The sequence below is a fragment of the Cryptomeria japonica genome, chromosome 3 (assembly GCF_030272615.1).
Source record: "Cryptomeria japonica chromosome 3, Sugi_1.0, whole genome shotgun sequence".
Lineage (NCBI taxonomy): Eukaryota > Viridiplantae > Streptophyta > Pinopsida > Cupressales > Cupressaceae > Cryptomeria > Cryptomeria japonica.
Genome location: NC_081407.1, coordinates 574085804 through 574101670, shown reverse-complemented (window position 1 = coordinate 574101670; position 15867 = coordinate 574085804).

Here is a 15867-nt window from a genome sequence, read left to right as displayed (position 1 = left end):
GGTGGGATTTGTCACCCACAATATCAAATCACTGGCCATATGAAGAGATATTACATATAATAGGGGCCTACACATGCATGAAGGAACACTTCCTCGAGCACACTTCTCATCACCAAGAGTCTCACTGACTCCAATCACTTTCTGATACAAAAATTGTAAAACTGAACTCATATAATGCATCTACTATGCCTGATTGAGTTTCGATTAAAGCCCCGACTGTTCTGGTTCTTAACCCCTAATCCCTTGCCAGAAAAAAATACACCTTACGAGCACCTTAAAAATCATCTACAGATCATTACAGAATATTTATTTCGCATACATAATCTTCGCATTTCAGATCTTCTCTAAAATTGTATATCAAATATGACCTAATAGACTAACTTATATACCCTTACAAATATTCATGACATATGTCGAATTACACTTCTCATCACCAAGAGTCTCACTGACTCCAATCACTTTCTGATACAAAAATTTTAAAACTAAACTCATATAATGCATCTACTATGCTTGATTGAGTTTCGATTAAAGCCCCGACTATTCTGGTTCTTAACCCCTAATCCCTTGCCAGAAAAAAATACACCTTACGAGCACCTTAAATCATCTACAGATCATTACAGAATATTTATTTCGCATACAAATGATCTCGCATACATAATCTTCGCATTTCAGATCTTCTCTAAAATTGTATATCAAACATGACCTAATAGACTGACTTATATACCCTTACAAATATTCATGACATATGTCGGATTACATTGACAATTCAAAATGATAAAACTTGTCGGATCATTACAAATATATATGAATTATAAAATAATTTTTGGAATACTACCCTTTGTCGGATATCCAAGTGATATCGGCTTCCCATACCGATACCTAGTTTGTCGGTTACCTTTGAAATCCTTGATACCGATAAAGTGTTTGTTGGATGTTGATGTGAACCAAAATATGTTGGCAATGTTGTCATTAATGAAAACATAAGAAACCAAATGAGTTTCAATTGCCAACAATCTCCCCCTTTGGCATTGATGGCAACACTCATGTGAAAATAATATGCCCTGTTGATCTTGGAATGTGATTAAGCTCCCCTTGAGTTATATATACCATCTGAAATCTGATCCATACATATTTCTCCTTTCTATTTTTTACATACACATCTCCCCCTTTGCCATCAATGCCAAAAACCCGTACAAATAATGAATAAATCAATGAAATCCTGACAGGGTAATGTCTCTCAAAATACTTACTAGAGTTTAATGAGCTTGAAAATTTTTGGGTAAGCATTCTTCAAGAACTCCAAATATGTGTCCCAGCCAGATTTGAATGTCCTTGAAATTGACACAAGTCCATTTAGGACATGCATGAGATTATTTTTCCATGAGATCTGTCGGTGTGGGCTTTCCCATCATATCTATACACTCCTTCTTATGTACACACAATGTGTCCAACTGGGGACTCACTAACCCTCTGAGCTCTTTAGCTCTCTGTATGATTTAATCTATGTCTCTTTCAAGAGCTGATATCTGGACTTCTAACAACAAAATTTGACCATCTACAGATGTGGTTAAGGAATTTACTCCATCAAAGTTATTTATAATGTTTGAAATTGTATTTTGAATACCTTTAATGCTTTTGTCTATACTTGTTGTAAGTAAACTTGAATTGCAGCATACACGGTAAATATTTGTACATTCTAATGAACTGAGATATTAGCTCCTTTTATTCATAGGGCTCATAAGTTTTTTCCATGTTTTAATTTGTATAATGGGATGGTAATGATGTATTAGAGTTTGACTATATGTATTCTAGATGTTAATTGAACCCATTAAATATCGTTTTGTCTTGACCAATTATTCCTGATGTCATGTGAATTGTTCTTGTTGCCATGCGGAATATCATAGGCGATATCATGTGTGAAATATATGTGTTATGATTAATTAAAATAGATATGTGTATGCTTGTATGTTCTCTCTTTTTAATTGTAGGAATAAATAAGATGTTGCAGAGGTGGTTATTCTTTCACGTTCTAAAGGCAGTTAGAGATATTCAAGGGGCAGTTAAAAGTTCAAATCAGCAAAGAGAATAATAGGCGTGAGAAGTGGCAAAGGATTAGCAGGGTGCGCAAGACTCATTTATATCTGGCTTCAGTGAGTATCAATCTTGTAATACTGCCATGCTATATTCTTGACCGCGGTTTGGTAGAGATCCACATTTTTAGTGGCTTAACTCTGACAGTTCTCCATCATAGATGTTCTCCGCCTCTTCTCATCGGCATGACCTAGATTGTAGGAATTTTTTGTAATTGTGTGAGGGAAAAAGCGAGACTAGGTTAATCATGCCCTAATCCTACCTTTTGACACACATTACGGAATACGAAAGAGCCTAGAGATATCGCACAATTGGCTACTTCTTTTGGTGAAAGAGAGAGCCACGGGATATCTATTAGGATTTCTATTCCCTTGTTGAAATTGTAAGATCAAGTAATGCAAGTTCAAACCCTAATCTCAAAATGCAAGTATGAACTAATAAAAAGATTGCAGAATTGAGATTAAACAATGAACAGCTGTAAGTACAAGGATGAAATAAGAATGCAGATATGTACCCGGAGTCAAAATCAGACTGAAAATGTTCGGGACGGGGGCGCGAGCGCCACTGTCCTGAAAACTGCACCGGAAACCACTGTTCTGCACCCTGAAACACTGTCTGGAAATTGTCTGTACACTGTCTGTCTGGAGGACCAGGGCGCCCAGCGCCTCTGTCCCAGGGACCAGGGCGCCCAGCGCCCCTGTCCCGGTCTTCTGCTCTGCAATTTCACACAGAGTGCTGTCTCAGCTTTCTCTCTCCGGATCTGTATCCCGCGGCGTCGTCCGAATCTCGAAACCTGCAATAATATCTGAAAAGGGGGAGGGGCGGCTATATAGGGTTTTGCCTTAGTCAAACCCCCACTTCGGTGATTTCCACCTCCACGAATAGCCAAGTTGTTTTTTAAAATGTATTGTGTGTGCAGACCTAGTGTGTGTGCAAGGTCCAAAATGCAAGAAAGCAAACTAGAGCAACCTTAGAAAGTAAACCCTAATTGCTTGTAAATGATAATGTAAATGCTCTAAATCAAGATGCAATGTGATCTAAAGCATGAATAAATGATGTATCAAAGCTTATGCAAAGACATGAAAACAATACGAAATCATACCCAACCCTCAAGGGAGGAGTACAAGCCAATCTTCAGTCGGTAATCTCCTATTGTTCTTCAATGTCTTCCAAGCCCTAAGTGGATGAATGAATTTGATAGATGCTTGATAGAATGATGTTGAATGTTGTTGAAGTCCTCAAAGATCTGCTCTTTCGCTGCATATGAAGTTCCTGGAAACAAAAATCCGATCCTTCCAAATGAAGAAAGAGAGCTCTTATGTATGAAACCCTCGGTCGTAAATTCGTATTTTGGCCGACCTAGAGATTGAATATCCCGCCAATTTCTTGGGGTTAAGCTTTATTTTATGATTGGATCGGGCTCCTAAAATTTCGGGAAAAATGTCCGGGACCATGTGCACGGGCGCCATGGTCCCGACAACTTTTCACCAAATTTCCAGGGCCGTCAGATATGATGATTTTAGAGAGAATCCCGAAGTTACAGGTGATTTCGAGATGTTTTGACCCCGAAACCAAGCCCCCAAGTTCGGAATAGGACTTAATTAGGGTTTTTGATTAAGTGATGTATTGGAGGAATAAAATGCGAAGGGCGCGCTTTAGTGAAAGGGCCCAACTTTATGATGTAGAGAATGATGAAATAGGAACCTTAGACCTAATTAATTTGATTAATTAAGTGCTTAAGGAGAAATGCAATGCAGAATGTAAAATGCACTAAGGCGGGTGCTAAACTAGGTGTGAAATTGTACCACCCTAGCGAGTGCGTACAATTTACGACGCTACATTTAGCCTCCACTTTAGCGGTCATATGAGTACTACGTGCATATGCAAGCTAAAGTACAGAAAAGTAAACATCATTTGAAAAAAGGATATATCCATAAGTTGTCGGACGAAGCCCCCAGCGGTATCTGCAGTACACAGTTAGGAACCGCACCCTACAAAACAAACGTTAGATCACAAAATCACCTAATGCTTACTAGGGAAAGTGATGAAATCTGTGAGTAGCTGTATGCCCCCCCCTGTTTCGACTTGCTTATTAGGGAGGTGAAACAGGGTAGCATGTTTACTTGCGACAAATTGTTTAAGAGAGTATTGATGAGGGGTGTTCACTAAATAGGCTTCATCAGAGCACTTTTTGGAACATCCCGAGAGTAGGGGAAGGAAAGTACGATTCCAACGCAACAAACGGCTCGAAAATCGCATCTCCCAAACTCAAGTTATGATAAGATGAATGACAGAGGAAAAATTAAGGTTTCAAAAAGTAAGAATAAATGAACGAGAGTATATACCTCGAAAGTGACACTTGTATTCGTCACTTTGTCAATTTCAGGATACTATTCAGTGTAGCGGAGCCAACATAGCCATCATCATGCCTTCACGACGACCGAAGCGTCCCACGAGGATCGAGATCCTGCGCCAGGCCGTGATCGACGACGAGCCACTGGACGAGGTGAGTTGACTGAACATTTGACTTTTGATTTTTCGCATGTTTGACTTTTCCGTGATCGTATGCGGGCCTCGAAGGCTGACCGGGGCCCACCCAAGGTGCCATGGTCCCTGAGGGGCGCCCTGGTCCCCCCAGGGTGCCATGGTCCCTGACAGGGGCGCCATGGTCCCTGCAGGGCGCCATGGTCCCTTCAGGGCGCCATGGTCCCTGACAGGGCGCCATGGTCCCCAATCAGGGCCTGGCGAGAGGTTCCGGGGCTAGCATACGATGTGCGACGGTTTGCATTTGCGATTTTGATGATCGAGTACTGATTATCGTCATGTTTTCGTGTTGCAGGGTCTCCCGTACATGAGAGAGCACACAGCGGGACATATTCTTCGCACTTTGCGAGATCAGATTCCACGGCTGACTCGGTCAGAGAGAGACAAACTATCAATTGTAGGATTGTGGTACGTGATTTTGATGCCGGCCATTAGATTTCATCCTGCGATGCTGATGGCCTTGATGGAGCGATGGGATCATGACACATGCACCTTTCACCTTCCAGTAGGAGAGCTGACGGTCACACTCGAGGATGTGTACCGTATACTTCGTCTTCCTATCAGAGGAGCGACAGTTACATACGCGACCGATCGGTCAGCAGAGGATCATCAGAGAGAGCAGGTGTATTGCATAGGGAGATTCATGCCGAGCGAGACGAGAGGTCGCATCATGGTCAGCTGGCTCTTACATCCTACAGGGGAGGTACCACTTCTGAGACACCTTATGATAGCCATCATAGCACTAGCCGTCTGCCCTAATGGGCGAGGGACACACATGCATGGAGGCCTCACATGGTGTATCAGAGCGATGGAGAGACACAGGAGAGTGTATGCTTGGGGTCAGAGTATGCTTGCGCATCTCTATCACGACCTTGGGGAGTATGTATTCGGACAGAGTTGTAGTTTGATGACATGCACACTTCTATAGGTGTGAATTTTAGAGCACTTCACATGCACCAGGCCCGTCGGCTTTCCACTGAGTACAGCGAGCGAGCGACCTAGGGTGTTCGCTTATCCACTTACCAGAGAGTGGAGATTTGGAGATTTATTATATTGGAGAGTGATTATTGACAGACTGACATCCGAGGTAATAGTGTGGAGACCTTACCTACTGATGCACAGATGGGATGGTATGGAGAGACAGTTAGCATGTCTACAGAGGAACCGCCTACTGCGAGGACGATATGCACACATCATAGTCCCTTTCTACTTTGACCGAGTACGGAGGCAGTTCGGACTAGAGCAGTGTGTTCCAGCCGATGTGCCCATCTATACTTGACACTCACGGGTCCTTCCCAGACCTGGAGCAGTAGCGAGACCGACGGTAGATGATATTGAGATGACAGATTTAGAGGGATCTGATCAGGATGTAGTCACTGACTATTCTACAGAGCCTGGAGCACAGCGTAGATATGTTTCATGGTTCATGAGATCATATCCAGGTCCTATCTTTCCACCAGATCATCCGACAGGCTATCCAGGCCCATGGAGACATGGAGATCGAGACGAGGACGAGGGATCCAGGTCAGAGGAGCTAGAGGAGGGAGAGGATCATGAGGAGGCAGAAGATCCTGATCCACCTACAGGCGATCAGCCCAGTGACGAGGAGGAGGATGAGGATGCAGATAGAGAGGAGGACGAGGAGGATGCAGGTGATGATGCGGATGAGGACGAGGATGATGATGATGAGGAGGACGACGAGGAGGAGGATAGAGATGATGAGGAGGAGTCGGATGCAGCTCCCCACCATTCAGGAGACGATACCATAGCTCTGGATCCACCTCCTATTCTCCAACAGGGGGAGCAGGAGGCGAGACGGAGACCTGTCACCAGTACCGTCCAGCCTACACCCATCGTGGATAGAGTATACGAGCAAGGGGAGCCTAGCGGTTCTCAGTCACAGATACTACCATATCATGATCCCTACTGGCGCGAGGGAGATCCAGGTATAGTAGGTTTATATTGATTGATTAATGTTTTGATGATAAAGAATGGTACTAACAAAAATCTATTCTACTGCCACAGCTAATCTGCAGGAATGGCGTTCCTTGATTCAGCAGGCAATGACAGACATTTCCATGATAGCACAGATCCCCAGTTCCTCACAGATTGCCTATAGGCCTCAGGGGAACGCGGGTCGGCATGAGGATTTGTTTTTCCCATTCCGAGTACAGGTAGATATATGGAGGGAGAGAGAGGGAGTCCTATCAGAGGACCTCCAGCAGGCGCGGCAGAGAGAGAGAGTCCTATCAGAGGACCTCCAGCAGGTGCGGCGAGATCTAGTAGCGGCCCAGACCGAGGCTACTACCTATCATGCGATCCTTATGGATAGGGATCGTAGGAGTTCCTCTCGGAGTCACTCACGATCTATATCGCGCTACACACCCATGGGTCCACCTCCACGGCTAGATCAGGAGGGAGCATCCAGTCGACACTCTCCAGCCACTAGCCCTAGGGATAGGAGATGATTGTATGATGTAGGAGAGGTCACATTTTGGATATACAGTGACCTATGTTTGTATACGATTCACACATATATATGTATATATACATGCTTCTATTTTGTCTCAAATGTGTTATCTCTAATGCTTAAAACAATGTATGTTTTGTTTTGATTAAATCTAATACATTTGGTAAATGTACATGTATGTTCAGAATTTAATTTCCATGTGATTGACTTCTCAATGCTCCATGATTAAATTGATACATGTGTGACTTAATTAAAATATTTAATCAAGTACGACATTGATGATAAGGAAGAAATATGTATTAAGTCTAAGAATCATATAACTAATGTGATTTAATTTTGAATTTAAACACAACATGATACGATTCTACTTAACACATAAAGACATTGTATAATATGCTAGCATAATGAAAAAAATGTAAATCTTTTACAATTTACATAAATGAATTCAAGACAAACTATAAAGTAAGAAGACATGCTTGTCAGGAACGAAGCAATATAGATTAACATAACATTTAATTCTATTTTGCTTTAATTAAGAAATACTAACATATTATCCAATGTTGAAGAATTTGAAAAGAAGATAGATAAGAAATGAAGAATTAAGCATAATATCTACGCAAGTGCATAGCATTGATAGGTTCTTTAAGAGGTGTACCGTCTACATCCGCTATTTTGTAAGCACCTGATCCATAATCCTCAATAACGATATATGGTCCAAGCCAATTAGGACTAAATTTTCCCTTTTCTGCAGGCAAGGCATTCACATTGCGTTGATTCTCATAAAGGACTAAGTCACCTACTGAGAAGGAACGTTGAATAACCTTGTCATTATAGCTTCGTTGTAGAGTTTTGTGATACGCTTGAATATGCTCAAGAGCGTTTATGCGCTGTTCGTCAAGCATCTCAAGCTGTTGAAGTCATTGTTCTCTATAAGAGTCATCATCTACTATACCTTTGAGAGAAACCCTAAGTGATGGAATCTCTAACTCTAAGGGCATTATAGCATCAGCACCATAAACAAGATTATAAGGAGTAGTTCCCGTAGAAATTTGTACACTCGTTCGGTAAGCCCAAAGAGCATAGATCAACTGGTTACTCCAATCCTTACCATGCTTATTCACGGTTTTACGAAGAATTTGTTCAATTATCTTATTGGATGATTCGGCTTGGCCATTTGATTGAGGATAATATGGTGTAGAAAATCGATGTTTGATATGATACTTCTCGAGGAATTTCTTCACATCCTTGTTTTTAAACGATGTCCCATTATCTGAGATAATAGTGGAAGGTATCCCAAATCGAGAAATGATGTTTTCTAGAAGAAATTGACAAATCACTTCAGCAGTAGTAGAGCGAAGAGGAATAGCTTCTACCCACTTCGTAAAGTAATCTGTTGCAGTTATAATGAAGGTGTGTCCCTGAGATGAAGGAGGAGAAATTTTTCCAATAAGATCCAAACCCCATGCGGAGAAAGGCCAAGAAGCTACTTGAGAACGAAGTTCTTGGGCAGGAGCATGAATCAGATTATTATGTTGTTGACATTGATGACATTTTTTAACAAATGAAAAGGAATCCTTCTGCATAGTTTGCCAATAGTATCCCATACGAAGCAACCTATGAACCAGGGATTTGCCCCCAAAATGCCCCCCACAGGCACCTGAATGTGCCTCTTCAAGAGCAACAGGGATTTCCGATTTGTTAAGACAACGGAGGAGAAGACCCTCATAACCCCTTCGATAAAGAACATTAGAAAGGATGATATATCTAGCAGACAGCTTGCGGATTCTAGCCCTAGTGTTCCTATTAGAGGAATCAGGAAAGGTACCATCGGTCAAATATCTTATGATATGCGAGAACCATTCATCTGAGTCTACAAAGTCACAACATGTTACCAAGCTAAAATCGTCTACAATAGCTGGAGAAATAAGGTTGTGAATAACGAAATTAAGATCGACCATAGGGTCCTCTAAAGATACTAGAGAAGCCACACATGCCATTGCATCCGCATGTCAATTATCTTTTCGAGGAATGGGTTCCATGGTATAAGAATCAAAATTTTGTAATAAAGAGATAGCAAGATCTTTATATTGTGATAATTTGTCTTGTTTTGCTTGATATACTCCTGTTACTTGTCTTATAATCAATTGCGAATCTCCATAGATATGTATGTGTTTTATAATCAGAGCTAAGGCTGCTTTTATTCCCGCTATAAGAGCCTCATACTCAGCAATGTTATTGGTACACAGAAAATTTAGACGATATGATAAAGGAATAGGTTTCTTTGTAGGAGAAATCAGAACAACCCCTGCCCCCGATCCCGTACGACACTTAGAACCATCAAAGTACAACTCCCAAGTTTCATCTTTCTCTATAGAAAGAATGAAGTCGTCAGGAAAGGACTCAGGGTTAGGGAAGGAGAAAGGTGAAGGAGCCTCAACTAAGTGATCGGTCAATGCTTGTCCTTTAATTGCTCTTTGTGAAACAAATTTAAGGTCAAATTCAGTTAACATCATAACCCACTTAGCTAGACATCCTGATAAATCAGTTTTGGAGAAAAGATGCTTCAAAGGATCAAACTTTACCATGACATGGACTTCTGAATTCAAAAGATAATGTCTCAATTTCTGAGTCGCAAATACCAAGGCCAAGCATTGTCTTTCTATCGCAGAATATCGGGTCTCATAATCGAGTAAGGTACGACTTATGTAATAAACCGGACATTCCTTACCATCTTTATCATGTTGTGCCAACAATGCTGCGAGAGCATGAGAGGAAGCAGCTGTATACAGAAGGAAGGGTTTAGAAGGTTCGGCAGGTTGAAGAATAGGAGGACTAGCCAAATACACTTTTAAATCTTCAAACGCTTGCTGACAATCCTCATTCCATTGAAAAGTGATATCCTTTTTAAGAAGTTGAGTAAAAGGAAAGGTACGATCCGCAAGTTGAGACACAAACCTACGAATAGCTTGAATCTTTCCTTGTAAGCTTTTAAGTTGAGATACATTTCGAGGAGGTGGCATGTTAACAATAGCATCTATTTTCTTAGTATCCACCTCAATCCCACGATGCGAAACTATGAACCCTAATAGTTTTCCACTATCCACACCAAAAACACATTTTCGGGGATTCAAGCGCATGTGATATTTACGAATTCTTTCAAAGATTTGACGAAGGACTTTAACATGATCCATGCGAAGAAAGGATTTGGCCAAAATATCATCAACATAATCCTCTAAAATCTTATGCATATAATCATGAAAGATAAGGGTCATCGCTCGTTGATAAGTTGCACCGGCGTTTTTAAGTCCAAAAGGCATCATTATCCAACAAAACGTACCCCAAGGAGTGGTGAAAGCAGTTTTGAATTGATCTTGAGGGTTAATAAAAATTTGATTGTAACCTGAAAAACCATCCATGAAGGATAACAAGGCATGTCCTGCCGTAGAATCAACTATCATGTCAATGTTTGGAAGAGGGAAATCATCTTTCAAGGAAGCTTTATTCAAATCTCGAAAGTCAGTACACATTCTTATTTTGTTGTCTGGTTTAGCCACAGCGACAATATTTGAAATCCATGGGGAATAGTCAATAGGGCGGATAAATCCAGCCTCTAATAATTTTTCAATCTCAGCCTTAACAAGCAGAGCCACCTTAGGATTCATTTTTCAAATCTTTTGTTTTACGGGCTTGGCGTCAGGAACTAAGACAATATTATGAGTAACGATCTTAGGATCTATACCAGGCATGTTAGAATATGCCCAAGCAAAGATCTCAGGGAATTCATGCAATAGCTCTTCATATTGTTTCTGTTCTTCTTCATCCAAACATTTCCCAATTTTAATGACTTTCTCTTTATTGCAAGGATCCATCTTAACATCAGTGGTGTCACTTATGAGAAGATTACTTTGTTGAGGAGTATCCTTTAACTGAGGGAATTCTTTCACAATCTTATCGTTATCAATCTCTTTTCCAAATTAGGCTTCGGTGTTCAAACAATAAGGGAGTCCCCTATTGTGATGATAACGAGGAAGAGTGTCATAGGCTCCCAAGAACTCAGCTAAAGCGTCGTCGGTGGGGAAGATATCCAAAGCACAATCACCCAAAGAATCCTCGTCAATATACTCAGGGTGTTGTATTGATAGAGATGTAGAAATAGCATTAACACTAATGCATGGTCTTTTAGAAGCTTTAGTACGTCTGCAGGGGTTATAGCCAAGTCCAAAGGCATAATTGTGAAAATTGGTCTCTAGAGGAACTCTTATCCCTTGTTCATTAGCACCACAACCTTTTCCATTATACCCATGCTTAGCGAAAATGCGAAAACCACGACCATAACGATCAGCCATTTCAGGAAGAGAAGGTGGTTTTTCATAAGACAAAGAATCAAACTCTTCATAATTATAGATGTGAGGAGAAGAAGTTTGAGAAGCGGCCACAAAATTATTACTCATAGATTTAGGTAAGGTTGATTGATTTTTAGCTTCTTCTTTCTTTTCAACTTTATGATTTTCAGCTTCTTCCTTCTTTCCAACTTTAATTTCTCTAGAAGGAACCTTATATTCACCTACAAAGGTAGGGTTAAAATCAAGAGATCCCCAATCATCTTCCGCGAGGACCTTCTCAGGATCAGAATCCTTTTTATGTGTATTTTCGAGTCAAGAAGGATCTTCTTCAGGATTTCCAGACTCATCCAAAGGATTTTGATCATCGAAGAGCGAAGACTCATCGATAGGTTTCTTGTTTAAAGAGTCATCACTAGACGAGGATGGCTTAGAAGAATCTCCCTTAGAATTAGATGTTTGTAGACAAGCCTGAAAATTAGTATCACCCATCAAGGTGTATGTCTTATTGTTATAAACGAATTTAACTTGTCTATGCAATGTAGAGGGGACAGCTTGCATGCTGTGAATTCAAGGCCTCCCTAATAACAAGTTATATGTTAAATTTCCAGGCATAACATGGATAGGAGTAGGCAAAGTAACAGGTCCCACTGTGAGAGGTAAGGTGATGATACCTAATGAAGTCTTAGCCACATTGTCAAAGCCACGAATGGGACGAGAGTCAGGCTCCATAAGAGATGTATCCACATTCATCTTATGTAATAAATTAATGCTACACACATTAAGGCCAGAGCCATTATCTACTAGTGTTCGTCTTATAGCAGTGTCTTTCATGACAACCACAATCATCAAGGGATCATATTGTTGTTGAATTTCACTTGTAGGCAACTCATCTTGGGTAAACACAATTTGAGCTTTAGGATTCATCACAGAGTTAACAAAAGATGCTATATTGCTAGATGTATTCGGTGGAGGAACATTAAAATCTTTCAAGGCATCTTGTAACATTCCATGATGAGCGGAAGAAGTTTGAATCAAATCCCAAAGGGATATCTTAGCAGGGGTAGCTTTAAGTTGTTCTATGAGATCATATTCCTTACCCATAACTTGCGAAATACGGGGAGCTTGAGGAAGAATTGGTTGAGGATTAGGAAGAGAAACTGGAATAACAGGAGGAGGATTAGGTTGCCTATTATTTCTGGTATGATAGGTATGGGCAACCGCATGATAACTCTCTCTAGTTATTTGCTTAGCATAATTGTAAGGACTTATAGGTTTTCTTCCTTGCACAGTGATGATTGGTTTATTCGGGGTACGAAAGGAATCATGATCATACCTTCCTTGGACAGTAAGGAGAGGAGTTTTAGGAATTTGAAAGGTGGGAGAAGGATAAGCACCTTGGACTTCAAAGAGAGGCTTATTATATTCATTCAAATTTATCATGTTAACCAATTTAGAGGTTTTGTTTTTGTTTAAAGGTTTCGAAAAAGCCACAAAGTCATCAAGAGCATCATCCAACAAAGCATGATCATATCGGTTAAAAGGTTTGTCTTTTGATTCAAAAGGAGACATCTCTTCATAGAGGGGATTATTGAAAACAACCATGTTACTAGATTCAGGGGAAGAGTGGATAGGAATGTATCCTTGAGAGGAACCATTCGACTTATCTTTCTCATCACACCTAAATGGCATAGTAACAAGGTTTATGAGTTTTGGGTAAAATGAAGGTTTAGCATCCTTTGGGTTCAAAAACTCATCTAATGCTTCATCTAATTCATCTTGGCTATACTCATAATAATCATCGAAAGTATGAACATTTTGCAAATAAAAATCTGACATTTTGAAAGGATTACATAAAATTTAAACACACAATGCAAAGAAACACACTCTCTTTTTTTTTTCTCTTTTTAATAAAATGAAATGAAAACACACTAAATCTAAATCTAGATCTAATAAATGCAATGCAAGAGGAAGCAATGATAGATTCACGTCGGGTTCACCAAAATGTGTGAGGGAAAAAGCGAGACTAGGTTAATCATGCCCTAATCCTACCTTTTGACACACATTACGGAATACGAAAGAGCCTAGAGATATCGCACAATTGGCTACTTCTTTTGGTGAAAGAGAGAGCCACGGGATATCTATTAGGATTTCTATTCCCTTGTTGAAATTGTAAGATCAAGTAATGCAAGTTCAAACCCTAATCTCAAAATGCAAGTATGAACTAATAACAAGATTGCAGAATTGAGATTAAACAATGAACAGCTGTAAGTACAAGGATGAAATAAGAATGCAGATATGTACCCGGAGTCAAAATCGGACTGAAAATGTTCGGGACGGGGGCGCGGGTGCCACTGTCCTGAAAACTACACCGGAAACCACTGTTCTGCACCCTGAAACACTGTCTGGAAATTGTTTGTACACTGTCTGTCTAGAGGACCAGGGCGCCCAGCGCCTCTGTCCCAGGGACCAGGGCGCCCAGCGCCCCTGTCCCGGTCTTCTGCTCTGCAATTTCACACAGAGTGCTGTCTCAGCTTTCTCTCTCCGGATCTGTATCCCGCGGCGTCGTCCGAATCTCGAAACCTGCAATAATATCTAAAAAGGGGGAGGGGCGGCTATATAGGGTTTTGCCTTAGTCAAACCCCCGCTTCGGTGATTTCCACCTCCACGAATAGCCAAGTTGTTTTGTAAAATGTATTGTGTGTGCAGACCTAGTGTGTGTGCAAGGTCCAAAATGCAAGAAAGCAAACTAGAGCAACCTTAGAAAGTAAACCCTAATTGCTTGTAAATGATAATGTAAATGCTCTAAATCAAGATGCAATGTGATCTAAAGCATGAATAAATGATGTATCAAAGCTTATGCAAAGACATGAAAACAATACGAAATCATACCCAACCCTCAAGGGAGGAGTACAAGCCAATCTTCAGTCGGTAATCTCCTATTGTTCTTCAATGTCTTCCAAGCCCTAAGTGGATGAATGAATTTGATAGATGCTTGATAGAATGATGTTGAATGTTGTTGAAGTCCTCAAAGATCTGCTCTTTCGCTGCATATGAAGTTCCTGGAAACAAAAATCCGATCCTTCCAAATGAAGAAAGAGAGCTCTTATGTATGAAACCCTAGGTCGTAAATTCGTATTTTGGCCGACCTAGAGATTGAATATCCCGCCAATTTCTTGGGGTTAAGCTTTATTTTATGATTGGATCGGGCTCCTAAAATTTCGGGAAAAATGTCCGGGACCATGTGCACGGGCGCCATGGTCCCGACAACTTTTCACCAAATTTCCAGGGCCGTCAGATATGATGATTTTAGAGAGAATCCCGAAGTTACAGGTGATTTCGAGATGTTTTGACCCCGAAACCAAGCCCCCAAGTTCGGAATAGGACTTAATTAGGGTTTTTGATTAAGTGATGTATTGGAGGAATAAAATGCGAAGGGCGCGCTTTAGTGAAAGGGCCCAACTTTATGATGTAGAGAATGATGAAATAGGAACCTTAGACCTAATTAATTTGATTAATTAAGTGCTTAAGGAGAAATGCAATGCAGAATGTAAAATGCACTAAGGCGGGTGCTAAACTAGGTGTGAAATTGTACCACCCTAGCGAGTGCATACAATTTACGACGCTACAGTAATTTTCTTTTAAATAAGTGTGTGTGCCTCTTCTCTAAGGTTAGAGAGAGGGAGAGAAGGAGGAGAGACAGAAGATTTAGAAATAAAGTTGCAGAGTGTTTTTAGTCTTATTTCATTCTAAATGTTGTATCGACTTTTGAAAAACAATGAATAAAGTTATGTTATTTTGAGTTTTTAGAGTTATCTTGGAAGCCTGGATACAGTCATCCAAGGGGGCCCACTTGTTGAGTGTTCTCGTGCCTTTGTTAAATTTAGTATCCTTTTTCTACTGCAATTGGCGCTCTGGCAATTGACTATTCCTACAGCCTCTAGAAACTGATCCTGTGATTGTTCCTACAACTAAAGCAAATAGAGTAATTCATGTTTTTCATCTTTGGACTTAGTTAACATTTCTTTAATAGATTTTTATGTTAACGCAAAGTTTTCTTGTAGCCATTCAATTGTTATAATTCTTGTTTGCTTATTCCAAATAGGTTTAGCTGTTACAGTAATGCAGGATAGCTATCGTGGGAACTTAGTGCATATATAATGCAGACCCATTTCAAGTAATACGTCCCTGGGTTGATAAACAAATGAACTTCAGTTATGGAGATAGTAACTTCAAAGAGTAAATGTCCAAACTTCAAGTTGAGACCTTAACTATAGTTATTATTCCTATTAGTGAAGAAAATATTTTTGGCGTCGTTGTCGGGGATGGTGTCAAACTAAGAACATGTTATGGTTATTATATTTAGTTTTCAGTATAGTTGTTTTTGATAACCTAGTTTGAGTAAAGTAATTCTCATGAATC